Source organism: Podarcis vaucheri (assembly GCF_965113315.1).
Source record: "Podarcis vaucheri genome assembly, chromosome: 2".
NCBI classification, from domain to species: domain Eukaryota; kingdom Metazoa; phylum Chordata; class Lepidosauria; order Squamata; family Lacertidae; genus Podarcis; species Podarcis vaucheri.
The window spans coordinates 49,905,025-49,927,196 of NC_138760.1; the positions used below are offsets into that span (position 1 = coordinate 49,905,025).

General features: G+C 42.7%; 3 long non-coding RNA genes across 11 annotated transcripts in view; 2 read left to right on the forward strand and 1 right to left on the reverse strand.

Moving 5' to 3' along the window:
* The window catches only part of LOC309527813, a 71,955-nt gene extending 70,531 nt beyond the window's left edge, over positions 1 to 1,424 (forward strand). The window contains exon 4 of the long non-coding RNA XR_014217368.1: positions 1,359 to 1,424. This is a non-coding gene — a long non-coding RNA (uncharacterized lncRNA). The remainder of the gene's footprint in view (positions 1 to 1,358) is intronic.
* Positions 1,425 to 2,363: 939 nt separating this feature from the next.
* LOC309527807 lies at positions 2,364 to 12,075 on the reverse strand. Of its 9 annotated transcripts, none has more exons than XR_014217357.1 (4): positions 7,509 to 7,978; positions 6,446 to 6,572; positions 4,696 to 4,886; positions 2,364 to 3,991 (listed from the first exon to the last, which is right to left on the reverse strand). It is a non-coding gene; the product is annotated as an uncharacterized lncRNA (long non-coding RNA). The 9 variants fall into 9 exon arrangements; XR_014217358.1 differs by having other exon boundaries at positions 4,557 to 4,886; XR_014217359.1 differs by having other exon boundaries at positions 4,557 to 6,165.
* LOC309527810 lies at positions 9,701 to 18,783 on the forward strand. Its single transcript, XR_014217365.1, has 2 exons — positions 9,701 to 10,063; positions 16,720 to 18,783. It is a non-coding gene; the product is annotated as an uncharacterized lncRNA (long non-coding RNA).
* Positions 18,784 to 22,172: the final 3,389 nt, after the last annotated feature.

Sequence of the window (22,172 nt, forward strand, 5' to 3'; positions counted from 1 at the left end):
ACACGACTAAACGACTAAACAACAACAACAACAAAATGAAGATGGCAGAGGTAAGGCCTCCAGGCCTCACCATGTATCTGGAGCAGGCCTAGGCCTGAAGCTCAGAATGGTGTGAGCTTTGAGGCTAATTCATGAACTGAGTATCCCCAAATAACTCATTTTAGGAGATAGCATTCTGACTGATTCAGGAACCCACTGCTCACTACTGAGAAGTTAGCACATCATGGTGACATGGAGGAGGAAGAGAAGGGGGGAAGTATCCTTCCTCCACTTTCCCTGCTGCTACTTCTTGACAGGTAAGTAAAGGAAAGTGTTTGGGGAGTCAGGGACTGGCAGGGAAGACTTTTAAGCAGACTAGCAGATGTCTGGGGCTAGTAATTTCTCTTCTCACTTGAAGTGAGCTTTTATGAGTCCCTCAAGTTTTCATTCAAACCCATCTCCATCAGCATCTCTGGTCCTTTGGGGATAACATAAAGTCCCCTATGAAAGGTGGAGATGAGTTTAGATATGGAGAAGAAAATAGAGTCACAGATTTGGGGTACCTTGAAATTAAAAGAATGGTTATTAGATCAGCTAAAACTCATATGGGCATAAAAGCATCTCATGCTACTCTTCTCTCCTAGTATCTTATGAAGAATCTTTGCTAATCATATAGTTCAAAACAGAAATATCCCCATGTTTCTGCTTTTCCAACAAAAATTGCCAGTTGCCTTTCAGAATATGAGTTTCCTTTAAGACGTTACACATAATACAGAATTTAGAAATCACAGGTGGGATATATACTCCACGAAGGTCCCATTAATAGTTACTTCATCATTAATTATTGCTGAAGGCAAGAGTAAATTTTAAATGATTTCTTTCTTGTGCAAAATTAATACATGTCCTAGCACAGTCCTTCAGTCTTGGAAAATATAGGAACATTTTTTTTCCTGGTGTGAAGCCTTTTAGTAACTCTTTAAAATGGCTTGGGAGCCGGTGGACTCTGGAGCAAGTCTTTTCATAAGTGCCTGTTGTATAACAGATTGATGCAAGCTTACAGCTTAAATTACACAATGACGTAGATGAATAAGGGCTTCAGTCATCAGAGCTCTTTCTTCTGGTGAAAGTCTCGCTTCCTTAATCACTGAGATTGTAATGAACGGACTTCTTATGTCTGCCTCTCATCTTATTTGCTTCCACTTAAAATGGTAATTCCATCTGGTCCTTCAGAGATGTGTCCAACTAAAGTTTTAATTTCTGCTGAGGCCCATTGCCCTTTGAACGATAAATTACTAATAATAAAATAAGAAGAAATGAACTCTTGACCTCTTATGTAACCCAACTCCTGATTTTTATTTTTATTTTTAATAGTTTAATAGTTTTGTAGAGGTCAAGGAGAAATCTACCACCTACTCAACTAGTTCCTTTTATGACATACAAAGGAGCAGCTGTTTGCTTCTTGGAAGATGCACTTGATGCCACAAGAATTGCTCTGAGGTTATATGGACAAGCACATCTAGGATTTGTACCTGCTGTGAAAGTCTTACTTACAAGGTTCCTCACTTTGGTGGTAAACACTAAAGAAATACTTGATGCTTGTTCTTTGCCTAATTTGACTGAATGTTTATGCTGCAGTATATATCTTGTTCTCTTATACTTTCTGTAGTGCAGAGGTAGCCAGCATGTTGTCCTCCAAAAGTTGTTGGTGCTGCCCAGTGGTCAGGGATGTTGTTGGATTCCAAATCCCATCACCTGGAGGTGATGTCTGTTCTTGCTGCTTTGCACATGTGTCACAGAAATTACTTTAATTCTGCAAATGGTTTTCAAAAAACCAAGAATGCGCCATTGCATAAAATGCAGACAAATTTAAGATCCCTGAATATTGTACAAATTTTGCTTTCTTCACCCAGTCTCTGGAATATGATTAGCCTTCAGGTATTAATAAAGCAGGTGGCACTGTGGTCTAAACCACAGAGCCTAGGGCTTGCCGATCAGAAGGTCGGCGGTTTGAATCCCTGCAGCGGGGTGAGCTCCCGTTGCTCGGTCCCAGCTCCTGCCAACCTAGCAGTTCAAAAGCACGTCAAAGTGCAAGTATATAAATAGGTAATCGCTTCGGCGGGAAGGTAAACAGTGTTTACGTGCACTGCTCTGGTTCGCCAGAAGTGGCTTAGTCATGCTAGCCACATGACCCAGAAGCTGTCTGCGGACAAACGCTGGCTCCCTCAGCCAGTAAAGTGAGATGAGCGCTGCAACCCGAGTCGTCCGTGACTGGGCTTAACAGTCAGGGGTCCCTTTACCTTTACCTTTACTATTAATAAAGAAGATGGAGAAGCTCTGCCTTGGGTTTGCAAACTAATCTAGTTAAGCACCCAACTACACATATCTTTGCTTAAAATCTTTATTGAATAATAGTGACATTTTCATGTTGAATCAAATGATCACATCCCTTCAGATAGTGAGAGCATCTGGTTACAATTAAGAATTTTATATAAGAATACATCTGTTTGCTTTGTTAAATAGTTTAAGGCTAGAAATCAGAAATTAATTTGGCAGACCATTCATTGGTTGTGTTTGGACAGAGTTTTATATTTTAGCCTGATGTGCATGAGCAAAGACCCACAAGCATCCTCCAATGTGGACACAAGGAAGAGATGAGAAGCTTTTACATACATTTTCTTTTGTTTTTAATTAACTGCAGCTTATCATTATGTGAGGAGCTGAGGAAACTGTGGTTAGATTAACCAGGAATGTTGGAGAATATAGATGTAAACAGAAATGGGAACAGAAATTGTTGATGTTCTCTTATTCATCCCATATCCAGAACAAAAATCAATCCAGTGAATTTGATCAGTGTTTGATTTTGGTGTGCAAATGTTACATAATTGATTATCCCTCCCACCACCATTTGCATTGTGTCTCCTTTGCATCAAAATGAATGGGGTAGAATAACGTGATGGCAGTGTAATTTATGTAATTCCCATAATCGCACCACAGCAGACAGTAAAATGAATACTGTAGTGTTGGGCAGAAGATGTTCTGTAGCAGAGCAGAAGCAGTGCTGCATGTGATGAATACAGGGCAAAATGTAAAACAATGCCTCCTTACATTGCTGCTCTTAACTATAACGTACTGAAACAAGCCAACAAGGTTTCAGACAAAACATTAAACTGTACTTAACTGAAAATGACAGTGATACATTCTGATCCACTCCTTACATGCCGGAGAAGGGAAAGTGGGACTGCATCAGCCTGGGGCTTGGTCATGTAATGTGATGTCACAACCAGATCATTGAGACAAGAAGGAGAAAATATGTTTTTTAGACATTTCTTGACGAAGGCTGCAATCCTTTATGCATTAACCTGGAGCATGTCAGAATGAACTCAGTGGGGACAGCTGCCCACAATTAATATGCTCCGCTTAGTCCCTTGTGTATCAGTGGATCAGCTCCAAAAGGGAAGAACTGAGCATTGTGGCCTGATAGGAAACACAGGAAATCGTGCTATGGAAAATCCTCTTAGTACTATTATAGGGCAGGGATGTCCAACAGGTTGATCACGATCTACTGGTCGATCATGGGGGGGGGTGTCCCCCCATTGTTGACTGTGGGTTGATCATGGGATGCTGACCCCCTCCCCCCCAGAGAAAACTTTTGCTTCCTAAAGAAAAGCTCAACAACTTTGGTAGATCACTGCCAGTTTTCTTTATAGTGGAGTAGATCGCAGTCCCTTGAAAGTTGGACTTGCCTGTTATAGCTATGATCTGCTAAGCAATGTGCTAGTCTGCCAAGGGCTTTAGTTCTTCATATTGGGGGGGCAGTGTAAAGGCAGAAGGGTAAGGTAGAGGCGTAAGTGTGATGCATTATTGGAGCTGTGCTTTTATATAAAATGTTAGAAGAGTCTTCTATAACATTATCTTTCCAAGAGTGGTACATCATCTACTTTGTAGACAAAATATCTCTGGTTCAGTCCCTGACATCTCCAGATACGGCTTGGAATGCCCCTTATCTGAAAATCTGAAACGTGAAGAACCACTGCTAGTCAGAGTATTATTATTATATACAGTTTACAATACAAAACCATAAAATGAATACCATAGCAGCAAAAAATACCCCCCAAGTTTAAAAAGCCATAGATTGCTTAATTAGTCAAAGGCCAGGGAGAAGAGGGATGTTTTTGCTTAAAGATATGTAACGAAGGTACGAGGCGAGCCTCCCTGGGGAGAGCATCCCACAAGTGGGGTGTCATGGCAGAAAAGGCCCGTTCTCATATTGCCACACTCTGGACCTCTCATAGAGGAGACACATGAATAAGGGTCTCAAATTATTATCACTGTGTCCAGGTTGGTTCATATGGGGAAAGGCAGTCCTTGAGGTATTGTGGTTCTGAGCAAAGTAGATAATACTGAGCTAGATGGACCAATTGTCTAGTTCTGTATAAGGCAGGTTCTTCCTAAAAGATTGAGAATGAATTTATTTTAGAATTCTGTGTTAATTTTATTGTTGTTAGCCGCTCTGAGCCCAGCTTTGGCTGGGAGGATATAAATAAATTATTATTAGTATTATTATTATTATTAGGTACCTATTATTTGAATATTCGTCTTTTTGTGCGATAACAGACGGTCTTCCTCCTTCCTGACAATCACCTTGGAAACAGTGCACCAGCGCAAACTTTACTGCCAGTGTAGACCTTGGTGCGCACATATAAACCTATAGCTCACCAAACAGCCTGTTTCGTCCATGAAACTCCAGGTGTATAAGAAATTTCAGTGAGTCCATATGTCATTCTAACTTATTAAAAGATAATACACATTCTGTTCCATTCCACATTGTCTGCCTTTGCAATTGCTTTTCCAAATGCTGCTATAGAAGTCACACTTTTGTATCTGCTCCTCTTTAAATGCTACATCTCCTGTGTGGGGCAAAACAATTTCAGGAAGAATAGTCATTATTGAATTTACCACCTTCTATTGTCACAGGGATAGTTGTAATACTAGTCATGTAAGCCTACAAAATAAAACCTTGACAATATAACAAAGATAAGCAAAGAAATATCTTACTTTATTAACCTTTTTTGTACATATGCTTCTCTGTGTCTCTATTCCTTCAACAGTTCCATACATTTCCTCAATATAACACCTGGGGTGACTTACTGACTTTCAAAAATATCCATTAAGGCTGGAATTAGATGCTTGGTGACAAAACACAGAATTTCCAATGCAAAGTGGAAAGGGTGTTCATAGTGGAAAAGTAGTAGGTAGGAGGGGTTTAGTTAACTCTTCTCTCATATATTGCTTTTCTTCTGCAAAATACCTTATCCTGGGTTGTTTTTCTCTCAGAAATAGAGAGAAGGGTTTGCCAAGAAAAATAGCACCCAGGGAAATGTTAAGTACCGCATAATGTTTCTATCCTGAAAATGTCCTCTATATTATAGGCGAACATTACCTTGGGAATCCTATATAATACAGGTCATCTGCAACTCAATCCACTGAGCCAGGAAGTGTCTCAACAATACACTTCAGCACAGGGGCTGGATGATCAGGAAGTGACTGTAGCTATTGGTGGACCATGCGTTCTTCATTCAGGCAGTTCCTGGTTCAATTTCTGGCATCTTCAGGTAGGAATAGCTGCTCACCTGGGGCTCGGGAGGAAGGTGTGTTTGCCACACAGTGCAACCATGGCTGGTTTTGCATGGCTGGGGAAGGGAATGGCCACCTGGTGCCATCCACCTCCAGCCATGTTGGACCCTCCAGTCAGGGCGGGCCTCACCCACAAGTCCAATCAGGGGAGGCCATTCTTTTGGTTCACCCTGCATCAGCTGCAGATGTCATGCACCTGTCATGGCAAATTCCTCTCTCTGAAACCCCAAAGAGCCACTGCCAGTGAGCATTTAGAAAATACTGAGCTGGAAGAACCAGTGTCCTATCCCAGTTTAAGGCAGTTTAGATATGTAAGGTCCTGCCAAGTCTCCAGTGATTAGGTAGCAGCAGTGTTTCAATTAGTGGTATCAGTGAGATCAGTGAAGCCGTCTTGCCTGGACTCTCTCTCTCTCTATCTCATGCGGTTGCCTCATAAATCTTGCCAATCTTCATCTCCCACTCTGCTGCAGTTTGGATTTTTAATTGTGGCATTTTCTCTGTCTGTTGTTCCATGCAGCACCCTTGGAGGAAATGATTGCTCCTCCAGTACACCTCTGAGAAGACACACAATCATCACCTTTGCACAAGCCGGAGTGATAGCCACACTTTCAGAAATGGTCAAATGAATTGCCCAATAACTGCCAGGAGGAACTAAAACCTAGCCATTGCTCAATCAAACTAATGGTTGAATCATTACTAAATGCAAACAAAACCTCTTTACCTATACAGATAAATGTAAACTAGAAGGCCTGGTGGATTACAGCAAAATTGCTTAAGAGCACATTTCTAGATGAATGTAACATTAAGAGATATTTAAAAGTCAATAGCTTACCTACAACTATATGGCTCTCTTGGCTGAATCCAATATGTGAATGCTCCACACAGCTTGATTCTTACCTGCTTAGCATTAAGATGCCAATCTCAGATGCACTAAAGCCACAAGCCAAGCCTTGATAATCCTGTGATAAAAGGAAAGTATAGTTTTTGTTCTTTCTCTATCCCTTTCTGTTTTTTGAGATTTTAAAGTACAAAGCTCTCTGGGAAGGGCAAAGGGCCATGGATTTTGATTGTTTAAATTTGAGCTCATGGGTTTAGTATTGTATGGGAGCAGGATGAATGTCATAAGAACTTCCAAAAGAGTAGCCATATTAGACAGGAGCGAAACGAAAAAATGTTTGCACATCAAACTAAGGAATTGCTCTATGAACGTCAAAGGATTGTGTCTTCTCATCAACTTGGGACAGAATAATGTGGTTGTTTAGTAAGGAAAGGGGGAGCAAAGAAAACAAACAGTTGTTATGGCTGAAATTTGAATTGAGTGACTGGTGTAGGAGGTCTCTAATGGCTTTTCCTCTCATTTTATTGTTGAAAATTCCTCCTGCAAGTGCTTTTATAGAGTGGCTGGGAAAACCAAGCCAGATGGATGGGGTATAAATAATAAATTATTATTATTATATTATTATTATTATTTTATCTCAACTGGTGTAAATAGAGCTGGTGGTCAGATTCTTGGTGGGAAATTTGCACTAGGGAAAGATTTAAATCTTCTCTTCTGTGCCAGCCCAAAAGGGAATCACAACACTACCATAATGGGTTTATCTACACTTATCTTTCCTCTGGAATTTAAAGCTCTGTGTCTGAGTGTGTGTTTCTCTCTCTGGTGCTTTCCCCGTGAAAACCCACTCTTTACTGCTGAATTGGAGCAAACAGAAATGCACAGAAAACCCAATTTCTCATTTGTTGTGTTTCAGCTCTAAAGAGCACTCAGACACAGAGCTTTAAGTTTGGGCCTGTGCCTAGAAACTGCAGGGCAAACAGTAAGAGTGGATAAGCCCAATGTGTGCTTCTGCCTTCATCTTGCTCCCAAATTAATCCAGGTTTCATTTAGAACTCACACAGACCCCATTTTACTGTAAATAGCTGCACTTGACTGTCTGTTCATTTCTGTTAATGTTTAAAGCCGTAAATGTCTTAAGTCTCAAACATCTGAAGGACCACCTCTAGACTGTCTTAGGTGCTGAGGTCTTGGAGGTTCTGCCACAGTCAGAACACGAGAATGGGGTGACCCGAGAGAGGGCCACCCACTTAAGGCAGTGATGGCCAAACTTGGCCCTCCAGCTGTTTTTGGACTACAACTCTCATCACCACTAGCTAACAGGACCAGTGGTCAGGGATGATGGGAATTGTAGTCCCAAAACAGCTGGAGGGCCAAGTTTGGCCATCACTGCCTTAAGGTGTGGAATCCCTCCCTGCAGAGGCATGTCTGGCACCTTCACACACACACACACACACACACACACACACACACACACTATTCTTCTTATTTGAAATTGTTTTAACTGATTTTAATGTATTTTTATATTGTACTTTTACCTGCCCTGGGACCTTATGGTGGAAGGCAGATAAAAAAAATAATCCATTAAATCATCGCCACCATCATCTCAGCCCCCCCCCCCAAATAAATATAAGTTTCACAATTCATGCCTGATGTTCACCACTGAGTCTTAAGTATATATTTGTGTGAATGGCTGACACAAAGGTGAATAGGGAAGAAGAAAAGGAGAGGGTGTAGCACCCTGCTTGTGGTTAACGCTTAGCTGGAATGAAATATTCAATGCAGCAATAGAGAAATTAAAATAATAATTTATTTGTCAGACAAATAAATGAGAGGCACAGTGGTATATGGTTACCAAGCTCTGGCCTGGCCTCCTGCCATTATGGCCAGCACTTATATTCCCTTAATCCAGCCCCCTTTGCTCCTCCTGTGGCTGCCTCTGTTCAATCAGCCTGGTTGGATTTCCTATTGGCTGATTGCTATAACCAATTCTAAAAGATACACCCATATCCTCCTGTCCTTATATGGAACACAAAGAGTTATATATTGTTACATCTATAAATGACAAATAAGTAGTAATATATCTTACATGTGTCTCAACAAGGAATCTTAATTACCAGCTCACCTCTTGCCTTCCTTGCCCTCCAAAACAGATGGTTAATAATTTTAAAATTTTATCTTGAACAGATGTCAGAGACCTTGGGTTCATATTCTCATGCATCATCAATGAAATATCTCCTTTTGGAGGTCTTTAAACAAAGGCCTGACAGCCATTTGTCATGAGTGCTCGATTGGCGTCTCCTGTCTGACAGGGGGGCTAGGGTGGTGGCTGACTTAATTTCAGGATAAATACAACTCTTACAACTATATGAAATAAGAATCTAGCATTTCTTAATAATTACATTTAAGCCAGCATATTTCATACATTATCATAGATAGCTTTTTAGAAGGATAAACTTCCTCAAAGTAAAAAGGAAGAAACAGTTTACAGCCTCAAAATAAAATAGGAAAAAAGCCTCTTCCCCTGTTTACACTCCCCCCCTTCTCCAGCCAGTTGCTTTGTTTTCCATGTGCTCTTGGCCTTTTGTCCTGTGGCTCAAGTTTAACGGTTTTATTTTACTATTTACCCATTCCTAATTATGTTTGGTCTATGTAACCTTGTTCTTAACCTGTAATTCCCTTTTTACGACTTTGAGAATTGTTTTCTGCTATAAATCAAGGGGCCCCTTTGTCTAGGAGGAAAACATTGCCAAGATCCTCTAAGCAGCTGATCTGCCTGGCATGAAACTTTTGAAAATCTAAGCCCATTTAATTTAGGAACCTGATCAAGATATAAGCCAATATATGCCTTGATTAAAAATGCAGTCTATATTCAGATGCCACAAGGGTATTGTACAGGTGAGGGAGCTGAGCATTTTGGCCAGTATAGGTTTAAAATTTTGATTACAGACAATCAGCCCTAGGCCTTGTGGGAATTAAACTCTCATTCCCTTTTACAGAGTTCTGCAGAACAGAGCCCAGGTCATTTGACTCTTTAATTAGTTCCCTTTTCCCTCCTAGAAAAACTATGCAAGACAGTAAGTTTAAATAAATAATTTTTGCTCAGTGTGCTTGTACTTTTTTGATTAAATATACAAGCCAGGTGTTACTTATGGTACTAATACATATTACATAGATTTGTATCTAAGACAAAAACTGTTACAGATGGACTAACTCTGAGGCAGGCTGTTAATAACTGCCATAACTGTACCAACTGAAATAACTGCCTCAGGCTTATGACATCACAGAGTACTATGGCCTTGGTGAGAATTAAGCCTTGACTTAGCATTTTGGATGCTTTCATCCCAGAAGCTTCATGTGTTGAAGTGCCTTTACAATACAACTCATGGTGACATTTTGCATTCCCTCGCTTGCTTGGCAAATAACCTGATGACAGATGTGAATGAATGAAAAAGATGTTGAAGGTGATGAGGCCTTTTCAAGAGGCATTCTTTCGAGAAACCAACAGCTGAGCCACAATACATGTCCACAATACAATATAATACAATACAATACAAGCCGCCCTCTTCATTTCAGTGAGGGGATTCAGCAGCCAATCTTATGTGGTGGTTTAAGGCAAGTCATTGTCTCTCAGCCCAAACCATATCATAGGAGCTGTGAGAATAAAAAAATAAGCATTGTAAAGCATCTTGTACAATAAAAATCAACACAGAAAACATTATCTATCTATCTATCTATCTATCTATCTATCATCTATCTATCTATCTATCTATCTATCTATCATCTATCTATCTATCTATTTCAGATTTGCATCCCATCCTTTCTCCGAAGAGCACAAGGTGACTTACATAGGGGTTATCTGTATTTTATCCTCCTCTTAGGCAGTTTAGAGCTTGTTCACACATTATACTGAACACAGATAACAAGCTGTCTCTACACATGTACAAATGCTTGTGTGGAAGAGTGTACACTCTTTGACCTGTTCAGTTGAACTGTTGTGTACACAGGCACAGAGAGCACCACCCATTAAACATTACATGTGAATTACTATATGTGTGTACAACTTAATTGTTTGTGCACATAGTCCATACCATCATCTAATGTAACTTGTGAACATCCCCTTAGACTAAAAGGTGTGTCATAGACACATTTGGTCAAAGTTGCTCTCTCCATCCAACATGGCTACACCATCACAATGGCTTCATGTTAGCCTGATCATGTGCCCTACTTAACAGAGACACTTTGTTTCAAGGGCTGTTTGAACGAAGTCTGGTGTAAAGAGAAAGAAAGGAGATAAGGGACTTGGAGTTTCACATCAACAGCATCTAGGAAGCAAACTAAGCAAGCACACTGGTCCCATGGCCACAGCCTATTTCATTATGATGAGTTCTGCTGTATACCAGGCATAGGAAAACTCGGCCCTCCAGATGTTTTGGGACTACAATTCCCATCATCCCTGACCACTGGTCTTGTTAGCTAGGGATGGTGGGAGTTATAGTCCCAAAACATCTGGAGGGCCGAGTTTGCCTATGCCTGCTGTATACTCTTTCACCCTCTTTCTTTGGTGATTGATTTCTTCTTTGGAGCAATGTGTAAGCGGCAACTCTGATAACATGAGTAATTATGTTTTGAGCCCAAAGTGCACAAGCATGATCTGTACCAGGCTAGGGAACCAGCAGCCCTCAAGATGTTGCTTTTCTCAAGCTCTCATCAGCCCCAGGCAGCATGGCTGATGGTCAGTGATGATAGGAGCTATAGTTCAACAACATCTCGGCCACAGATTCCCTAGCCTTGATTTATGCATGACAACAGAGGTGGAGAACCTCCAATCCATAGGCCTAACTTAGCCCAGCATGGATCCCAATTTGGCCCACAAGGCCATTTCCCCCAAACCATTCCCAACTGCCACACATTGTGACTTCACATGTGACATTAGCTGTGGGGTAGGTAGAGATGCAGCTAGCTCTTTGACCAAGTTCTCCTGTAGAAAGCAGGATTGAAGTCATCTGGGTTAGAGGCCCAATCTCCTCTCCACAATACTGTTCCTCATCCCTTATCAGAACATTTAATCAAAGGACACCCAGTAAGGACACCCAGTAACCATCATAGCTGAACAGGGACTTGAACCCTGATTTCCTCAGTGGATGCTTTCCATTCCACCCACTACATCATCCAGGCTCTCATAAGCAATGTGTGTGTTTGTCTACACAATGTGGATCCTGTTTGGGAGAAGCCAAATTACTAGAGCATAGTAACATTAGAAGCCATTGATGAGATTGCTCAGAATTTGCACCTAAACATGCAGTGCAGCATTTTAAATTTTTTAGATGTCATGCATGCTGTTTTCTAAAACCTTGTTGTTCATTTAAAAGCAAAGGCATGTTTCATGAAGGATTATCCAAAGTCTTCCCCTGCCCTTTCATAACTCCTTATTGTGTAAGGACATTCTCAATCATAGTTGAATGGAACCAAAACAATAGCCAAGCAGCTTGTTGGGCATAGATTTAGACAAAACAACTTTGCCAAAATCTACTGGGAATCTACTCTAGAGAGGGCAACCACCATCCTTCCAGTTCTTGCCAGCACAATTCTGCTGGCACTCATGTTGGCTCTGATTTGAACTCTTTGCACAGGCCTATTGCCATTTGCCTTGAAGTACTTGAAAACAATTGGAACAGATGGGAAGGGAGCAAGATCTTCTCCTGACTGCTGCTCAGCCCTGCAATTCCATGCAACCAGGATTGGGACAGTTTCAAAAACAGAGAAGACATAAACGGCACATGGGGAAGATGCTGTACATAGTGTTGAATAATACAACAATTGCCTCCATTCACAGCTCCTTCACATGCAAGAGACATTTTGTTGGATGAATGGCCACAGATGAGATGGAATGACAAGTTATCTCTTTATTGGGCATGCCTGGTTCCTTCTCCCCCTCCTGCCGAGAGGAAAATGTCCATTGGAAAGCAGAATGCAAAGGGCAAATGAGGATAAACAGTGAATAACACACACACAAACACCCACCCACCCACCCTTGGACATCATGCAGGCACCAGCATTGCCAAACTAGGCCACTTATCCTAGATTATGAGATAGTTTAATTGAAACAAGATTGCAAGACTTGCTTGGTCAAATCAATATATTTCTAGTTCACCATTGTGTCTTAATAACAGCCAGTCTGATGCTTCTGGATACTCAGAAGCAGAACATGAATGTGATAGTCTTCCTGCTATTTGTCCCTGGGAACCTGGCATTTAGAGGTAGACTGCCCCTGTACATGAGAGTTTCATTCAGCCATCGCTGCTCTTGGCTAAAGGAAAACTCCCCCACTAGTATGGCTGTGTAAGTGAGAGGGAGAGGGAGAGGGAGAGGGAGAGAGAAACCAAACCAAAAAAGAAACATTGCTTCTCTGTTTTAAAGGTTCTGAGAAAGAACTCCCAATGAATTATTCTAGATTTATGTCTATCTTTCCCTCTATAAAAATAAGCTTATTGGGTTAGCGCCAATAAGGCAGGCTTTTACTACACTTCAGCGGAGGCAGAGAGAGAAAATACTTCTGTAATGCATTCTGTCACCTATTTAAGAAGGAAAATGGCTTGCCAAATATTCATTGATTCCTGTCTGTATTTATGCTTTTTAGTTCTGTACTATTGCTTTTTATTGGGATCACTTTACTTCCCCTCCCTCCTGCCCTCCTAGTAATCAGCATCAGCCTTCGCTTCAGCACACTTCTCTTGGAATATTATATATCTATGTGGGTGTGAGCAAAACATGGGGATTTATGTGTGTGTGCCCAACAGCCTCGTGGAATGTTTTTTTTATTATCGGAAACAGCTCATGAACTGTGACGATAACAGAGCCAAAGGGACATATTTCAACAAAAGTTTCAAACATCAGAAGAGAAGGAGCCATATGTCAGTGGGGAGAGTGGGGGGCAAGAGTTGATTTCAATGCAGGAAGAGATTTCAAAAAGTGATGGCGCTGAAATTAGGAAACATGGAGCCTTGTAATGGTCAATTCTCCCCACCTGGCGGGAAAAGGAACCAATTACAAGCCGTGCCAAATTCCAAATTTGAAGTCTGGCTTGCATCTAATTCACTGACCTTATATCCAGGGGCACTGCTACCACAAATGTCATCCCACCTCACTTGCCTTTGGACATTGCTCTCCTGAATGCTGTAAATGTCCAAGGCACTAAGGGGAACTCTGGTGAATGTAATTCTCCAGGGTGTCTGAGTCCTCAAGTGTGACCGGTGGGTACCCAGGAAATTACACTTCCCAGAGATCTTTGCACCACATGTATGGTGACCCACAGAAAGTCCTCCAGCCACACCTCTTCTCGTTGTCACCCCTACCAAGTAAGTGGGAAGGGGGCAGTGGGAAATGTTTCACTGGGCTTCATGGGCTCATTTATGTCATTGGAGGTGTGACAGGGTCTAAAGTTTGGAACTGAGATTTGAGGGGAAAGAGCCATCTTCTATTAACAGCCTCTTTGATTTTTGCTGAGGGGAATGTGCCCATCCCTCATCGGTTTGCTTGGGTTGTGATTACGTATGGTGAATTTATGTAACACAACTGTGTGGGGCTTTTGTTTGTGTATTAGTTTAGATTGCCCTATCCGGGTAAGGCCAAAACACTCAAGTGTGGAATCATGAGATGTCTGTGGCCACCATGGTCAGCAAGAGCAAGTCCCAAGCAAAACCCCACAGAACAAACATTCCATATTTTCTCAGGCATTATTCTCTGCAGCTTTGGTATAAATAAACCAGCCTTCCTTCCTATCAGAAAAGTTGCATCCTATCAGATATCATAGGGGGGGTGGAGATTCAGCACTCCAAAGATTCCCTTTGGCTCCCTACAGCCCAGCAACGATTCCAAACTGCAACGATTCCATTTATGCTGGGGGGGGGAGGGGAATTAAGCAGCAGGTATTTTCTACTAAGGTCATTACTTTAAGTGAACCCCTAAGCATGTCTGCTCAGAGGTTAAGTCCCACTGAGCTCAATGAGCTTACTTTCAGGTAAGTATGGGATTGCAGGCACAATCTCTCTGCTAAAGTTATGCACATCTTTTGCCAAGTTTGCCTGACATTACTTCTAGAAATCATATACCGCAGAGCTGGATACACCAATCTCCCAAAGCTTAAAATGCCATTTTCATAAGTGCCTCATCCATCTGACGATGTCACATGTGGGAACAGCAGCACAGTCAACATAGCAATTCGCTGCATAAAAATGACTGCCTTTGACACAATATGAAGAGAAAAAAATGTTAATGAAACCAGCTTTATAAACAACATTTCTGAACACTGAATGAAAGCTGTGGGCAAATCACTCTTCCCGCCCTGCCCCCGGTGATCTCTATTTTAGGGAAAATGTTGCAATAATTAATAATTAATGTATGCTACAAAAGAACTGAATATTAGGACACACTTGATTGCATTAAATTTTGACTTTCATTTTGCATATCTATTCAATAACCATTAACCAGAGCGAGGGGGAATAAATATAATATGTTTATAGTAAATCATTAAAAGTGAGGGGGGGGGGAGGAACTACAGCAAGCCAGAACTTGCCACATCTCTGGAGTTAAAAGCAGATTTAAAAACGTGAGACCCATAAAAGGTGACTAGCACAGACCACGTTGCTTGAGAGCAGGGGTAGGCAACCTAAGGCCATGGGCCGGATGCGGCCCAATTGCCTTCTCAATCCGGCCCGCAGATGGTCCAAGAATCAGCGTGTTTTTACATGAGTAGAATGTGTGCTTTTATTTAAAATGCATCTCTGGGTTATTTGTGGGGCATAAGAATTCGTTCATTTTTTCCCCCCTTCAAAATATAGTCTGGCCCACCACATGGTCTGAGGGACGGTCGACCGGCCCACGGCTGAAAAAGGTTGCTGACCCCTGCTTTAGAGAAAGAATGAGCACAGCTGTGTGAGAGACAAAGCTTTAGTTTTGGGCAGAGACAGCATAAAAAGGCTGACTCCAACCCCTCTCCTATTGGGCTTTGCAGCCCATGTGGTTCTTCACTCCAACCCCCTCCCATCAGAGGTGAGTTTCTCCCAGCCCACCTTAGCAAGGAGGCGTGGGATGGAGGCAAATTCCCACCCCAACCTACAAGCAGGAATGGCTTTGTCAGAGATGGCGCCCCAACTACAAACATAATGCAAGACTTGGCCCTTGAATACTGAAGGCTTATGCTTTAACAGCTATGAGGAAGCTTAGAGAAGCACAGCCTTCTGTCATATAATATTCACATATCTTGGACAGTGTGCAGTAGTAATAACCAAGGAGTGCATGTCCCTTAGACTACGAAAAAGTGGAAATATTGAGCTACAAAAAAACAGAAACACTATGCATGCTTATGGCATTGTTTATTCTATTTTAATAATTATTCACCATATAATACGGTCTTTAGGGGCAATGAGTAAGAAAGTTTCCCCACCCACAGCCAGCAATGAGGGAAATCAGGAACATCAGTAAAAGACCATCTCCATGATCATATTTAATGCAGACTACCTTGCTTTATTTTACAGAGTGTAATGATGATTTCTATTACAGAAAAGTAGTGCTGTAACAAAAGCAATTACATAGCTTAACTGGTTAGGATTTTGTAATTTGTTTTTCTTTAGCCTCCCAGTTCCCTTAATTTTTTATTGTTCTACATTCAGACATAATTCTGAAACTGATTTATTGCAATTTCTTCTTTATTTTTTATTTATTTTTTTGCCATGGGAGAAGATTCATTATTCATCCACTTTACCCATTCAGGAAACTCTCCCACATACTCATTAATTTGATAAGTAGATGACTTTCCTGTGCCAAGAAACTAGCCTCGCAAACACTCCGCAGCCACTGCCTGCTTTAATCCTGCGGGAAAAGCAAATGACGCGCAAGAAACCATTTTTGTATAATCAAATATTGATTAAGTTAATGAAAAATTTGACAAGTCTGTTTTTGATGGCATTAGAATTATTAGCACCTGTTTCACTGGGCTGAGGTTTGGGTTTCCCCCCCTTTGTTTTTAAAATTAACTTTTATTTTTCCAAAACATTTGAAAATGGAGGGAGAACTGAATTCATCTAAGCCAGGGCTGGGGGGAACGGACACTTTTCAGACCAAGGGCCACATTGTCTGTGGGTAACCCCATCTGGGGGCCACATGCCAGAGTCAAGAGTGAGCAGAGCAGCACATGCAAATTTTACCTTGGTATAGTAGGCCAGTTTCTATACAAACTCACATGTCCCTCTCTATCCCCCCCCCCCATCTAGGCAAGCAAGAAGCATTTTCAGAATTCAAGGACACATTTTAGCCAGGTAAAAACACTCCAGTAGAGTGTGAAGTAGCAGCTGAAGAGGGAATGTAACCTGAGGGAGAGTCTCGGGAGCCAGATGAAGAGGCCTGGAGGGCTAAATTGGGCCTCTGATCCTGAAGTTCCCTGCCCCAATCTAAACTTTAAAATGTTCATTTTATTCAAGTGCGTATCACTTATAAAAGTTTATTCAGAAAAAAAATCCCAATGAGTTCCGTGGGGCTTACTCTCAGGTACATGGGTAGAAGACTGTAGCCTGTACAATGCTTTCTAAGATGCTTTCTAAGGTTTGGATGCCCAAAGAACCACCAGAGGAGGAGACAGGAGCAGCTCATTTATTTACTGTGTAATCAGCATCTACCTTATGAAGAGATTATAAACCAGGGTCTATTTTAGGACATGTTTCAGATGATGGGAGATCTATGTGGCAGTGCCATTGGGTGGTAGACCCACTGAGGTGAAAACATCTACCTTTGTTATGGTTGTTAATTTCACTGGGTTTGCTCTGTGTAAAACCTAGTTGAATGTTGTTGTTTAGTTGTTTAGTCGTGTCTGACTCTTCATGACCCCATGGACCAGAGCACGCCAGGCACTCCTGTCTTCCACTGCCTCCCGCAGTTTGGTCAAACTCATGCTGGTAGCTTCAAGAACACTGTTCAACCATCTCGTCCTCTGTTGTCCCCTTCTCCTTGTGCCCTCCATCTTTCCCAACATCAGGGAGTCTTCTCATGAGGTGGCCAAAGTATTGTATCGGAGCTTCAGCTTCAGGATCTGTCCTTCCAGTGAGCACTCAGGGCTGATTTCTTTAAGAATGGATAGGTTTGATCTTCTTGCAGTCCATGTGACCCTCAAGAGTCTCCTCCAGCACCATAATTCAAAAGCATCAATTCTTCGGCAATCAGTCTTCTTCAGTCAACCTAGTTGAATACCACCCATAATATCTACACAGGAGCAGCCCAGTAAAGGACCCCTGGACGGTTAAGTCCAGTCAAAGGTGACTATGGGGTTGTGGCGCTCATCTTGCTTTTCAGGACAAGGGAGCTGGCATTTGTCCACAGACAACTTTCTGGGTTACGTGGCCAGCATGACTAAACTACTTCTGGCGCAACGGGACACTGTGATGGAAACCAGAGTGCACGGAAACTCCATTTACCTTCCTACCACAGCGGTACCTATTTATCTACTTGCACTGGTATGCTTTTGAACTGCTAGGTTGGCAGAAGCTGGGACAGAGCAACGGGAGCTTACCCCGCCGTGGGGATTTGAACCACTGATCTTTTGATTGGCAAGCCCAAGAGGCTCAGTTATTTAGACCATAGTGCCATCCTTCCCGGTACAAGAAGTACCAGTGGAACCTGCAGCAACATTTGGAGTGCTCCTGGTCAGGATTCCAATCACTTACTCCATTCCCCTCCTCAGTTTTCCATGGCCTTCCCCACCCCTCCATCCCCAATTTGACCATAGTCAGACAGCTTTCCATGACCACTGAGCATGCTCAGTCCCCACTGAGCTACACTGGGTTTTTCTAATATTATTATTTATTTGAAATAAAAGAAGACATAGGAATAATCTCATGGGTGAATCCAATTGAAATGAACAGGAGCTGTGCAAGAAAGGAATCTGGTAGGGCTCTTGTGCAGCAACCATTCATATTCACAAATAAGCCTTGCAGGGGAGGATCCCCTTCCCACTGCTTTTTATTTCTGAGTTGAAGTGGGAGTGAACTAAACCTTAAAAGAAGTAGAAAATGTACAAGCGCTATTCTGGAATTTCCAAAGACAGCAATTTTTCAATGTGATCTCTAGGTGGCTGCTTAGTGTGATACCACTCTTCTGCCCACATGCCGCCACACTAACAGCTATTTCAGCCAACATCTGGGGTTTCATTGAGTACCTACAGCACAGAAAGGCACTGCCCCCAAACTGAGTTATCTGTAATGCAGCACTCCCCAAAGCTCATTACATTCCTCTCCTGATATTGCTGTCCTTATCATTGAGTCACTGATAAATTGTATCAAGGTAAATTGAGTTTTTATCATATTTAATTTTATTTTGAGATAATTCCTTTTACAGCAAACTTTATCTTGATAGAACACTTCTTTATCAAGTGGAGCAGAACAATTAGAGCCTATCTCCTTAGCTCAGGGGTCTGCAACCTTTAAGACAAAAAGAGCCGCTTGGACCCGTTTCCGAAAAAAACAACAACAACTGGGAGCCGCAAAAACATTGCAACATTTAAAACAAATATAACACTGCATATATTGTTTCTGGCCTTAATGCTATATATACAGGATCGTGCAGTCAGCTGTCAATCTCAAGAAAAAAGGACAAATTAATAGCTAATTAAAATATTTAATTTACAACCAGGTAACCAGGTTAATGGGACTTTTGCTCCTGAACCTCAGTGCTCAGTATCTGCACATCAGGGCTGTAAGACGTCACCTTCATTTTCACACAGGCTTGCAAGCTGTTATCTGTGAGGCGTGATCGGTGTTTGTTTTTAATATAGTTCATGTTGGAGAAGACCTGCTCACATACATATGTGGAAGAGACCACAAGGGCCCTCGAGTCCAACCCCCTGCCAAGCAGGAAACACCATCAGAGCACTCCTGAGATATGGTTGTCAAGCCTCTGCTTAAAGACCTCCAAAGTAGGAGACTCCACCACACTCCTGGGCAGCAATTCACCAAACTTTCACCAAACTTTCCCCTGCTTCAAGCAACTAAAAAGGGGCTTCAGGCAACTAACTCTACGTGGAATTCCACGCGACCGCGACTGCATAATCAATGCCACAAAATGCCAAAGAAAATTAACCAGGGCCCCAGTGAACCATAAATCATAATCAGTGCCTGATGTAAATAATAATTAATAATGAGGGCCCAATGTCATCCTCGTCATTATAAAAATAATCCCTCTCTTCGCGCCGCCCAGCCTCCCAAGAAAAAAATCCCACTTCAAAAGGTCACAAAGCACAAATTCCACGCGACCACAACTTGCTATGCCCAATAACCAATGCCCCAAAATGCCATAGAAAATTAATCAGGGCCCCAGTGTACCATAAATCATAATCAGTGCCTGATGTAAATAATATATAATAATGAGGCATTCGTCATTATAAAAATACCTTTTTTGACACTTTTTATTATTTCTTTGTTTGACCCCTCAGAATTACTCCTCCTCATATAAATAAACATTAAATTAACAAGTTTCCTTTTTTTGAGTGTGTGTTCTTCACTCCCCTTCAAAACAGTGACCAGTGTATATGCCCCCTTTCAATGCAGCCTGCTTACAAAGGCGGGACGACAAAGACCAGCAATAAGCTGTTGCATAACGTTAAGGAAAACAATTCACCAAACTTCCCCCTGCTTAAGTTTAAAAAGGGGCTTCAGGCAACTAACTCCCACGTGGAATTTCCTATAGTAAGATGGCGGCCGCCTCAGAAGACCACATGGGCAGATAAGATGGCTGCTGGGACGATCCGGTTACCCAGCAACAGCACAGCTGATTCCGACGCTTTTGAAAGCAGCCGGCAAAGCAAGTGTTGGTGCTCCGAAGCCACCTAAACCCCACAAGGAGAATGCTGCGCATGTGACCAAATAGCGAGGACTTACTTTGCTAGAGACAAGCCCCGACGCTACCACAAGCCTCCCTCTCTTCGCGCCGCCCAGCCTCCCAAGAAAAAAACCCCACCTCAAACAGTCACAAAGCACAAATCAGTAAACATAATAAACATTAAATTAACAAGTTACCTTTTTTTGAGTGTGTGTTCTTCACTCCCCTTCAAAACAGTGACCAGTTTTGAACAGTGGCTTCAGGCAACTAACTCCTCCGCCTCCTCCTCCCCTTGCGCCCTCCCCTTGACCCCGCCCCTCGCCTCCTTCCCTCACGCCCGCCCCTCGCCTCCTTCCCTCGCGCCCTCCCCTCGACCCCGCCCCTCGCCTCCTTCCCTCGCGCCCTCGCCTCCTTCCCTCGCGCCCTCCCCTCGGCCCCGCCCCTCGCCTCCTTCCCTCGCGCCCTCGCCTCCTTCCCTTGCGCCCTCCCCTCGGCCCCGCCCCTCGCCTCCTTCCCTCGCGCCCTCACTTCCTTCCCTCACGCCCTCCCCTCGCGCCCTCCCCTCGCCCCCGCCCCGCGCCTCCGCCCCGGAGCCGCAGCAAAGGCTTTAAAGAGCCGCATGCGGCTCTGGAGCCGCAGGTTGCCGACCCCCGCCTTAGCTCATCGGGCAACCAGGAACTTCAGAAGGGCTAAGGTAGTTTAAAATCCTTGGCTCCATGATGGGGGTGCTCTTACCATAATGGGACATTGATTTTAGCTCCAGCTGGATATACTGCTGCTGAAAAGAGCGCTGGAATGGTAATCTTTAAAGACTGGGAAGTTTTGGTTAGCAGAGATATATAAGCAGGTTTGAGCAAACTGTGGCCTTCCAGATGTTGTTGAATTCTAATTCCCACCAGCCTCAGCCAACATAACCAATGGTCAATGAAGAACGACATTTGGAAGGACCCAACCTGTCAATGGTTTCAGTCATTTGAGTACATGTATGAGTGCTTAAGCTGGAAAGGGGGTGCACATGCAAGCCCCACCCGCAATATCACACTCATGTCTGGCTCTACCTCAGACCAAGACTTCTAGCTACATTTGGCTGTACACACTTAGAAGCCTTCCTGTGGTTGGGATCCCTGATCTTCATGCTCCTGGAACCTCTACATTTGGTAGAAATGTGAAATGGTTTCTACACACTTCCTATGAATGCACACCTGAAGGAGTGGGGGTGTGGCTTGTAGGTGTATGCAACTTGGATCTCCAGCAGAGAGTCTCTGGTGGTTTACCTCACACAACACCAGCCTCACTGTCACCTTGTCCCTCCCTCTCTATCTCCCAGTAAGGAGCAGTGACAAGATCAGCTGAGGTTCAGATGAGCACTGCTGCCCAAACTACACCATCTGCTACTGTGTCTTTTAGGGCCTAGGGTTGCCATGTGCCTTCTTTTTCCAGGACACATCCTCTTTTTCAGGGGTAACTTTTCTGTCCGGGTGGATTTTTTAAAAATTTGCCAAAATTTGCTATACTTTCTGGATGAGACATACCTGCAGACATAACTGGTGGTTGAAGATTTGCTTTCCTCTTCTCTTCTCTTCTCTTCTCTTCTCTTCTCTTCTCTTCTCTTCTCTTCTCCTGTCTCCCTCAGCAATAAATCACAGCTTCTATAGCCTTCATATAGTAGTGGTATTTAAAATAAGAGTTATTATAGCACCCTCTTTTTTGCTCTTCAAAATGTGGCAACCCTCTTTTAGGCTGTTACCCTGCGTCTTGCTTTTCGTTATGGCTATTCTACATAGGGAACTTTGGGAGTCTTTGTTGACTGAAGGGCAAGGTATTCCGCCCCCACCCTCCAACAAACCAACAAATGAACAAA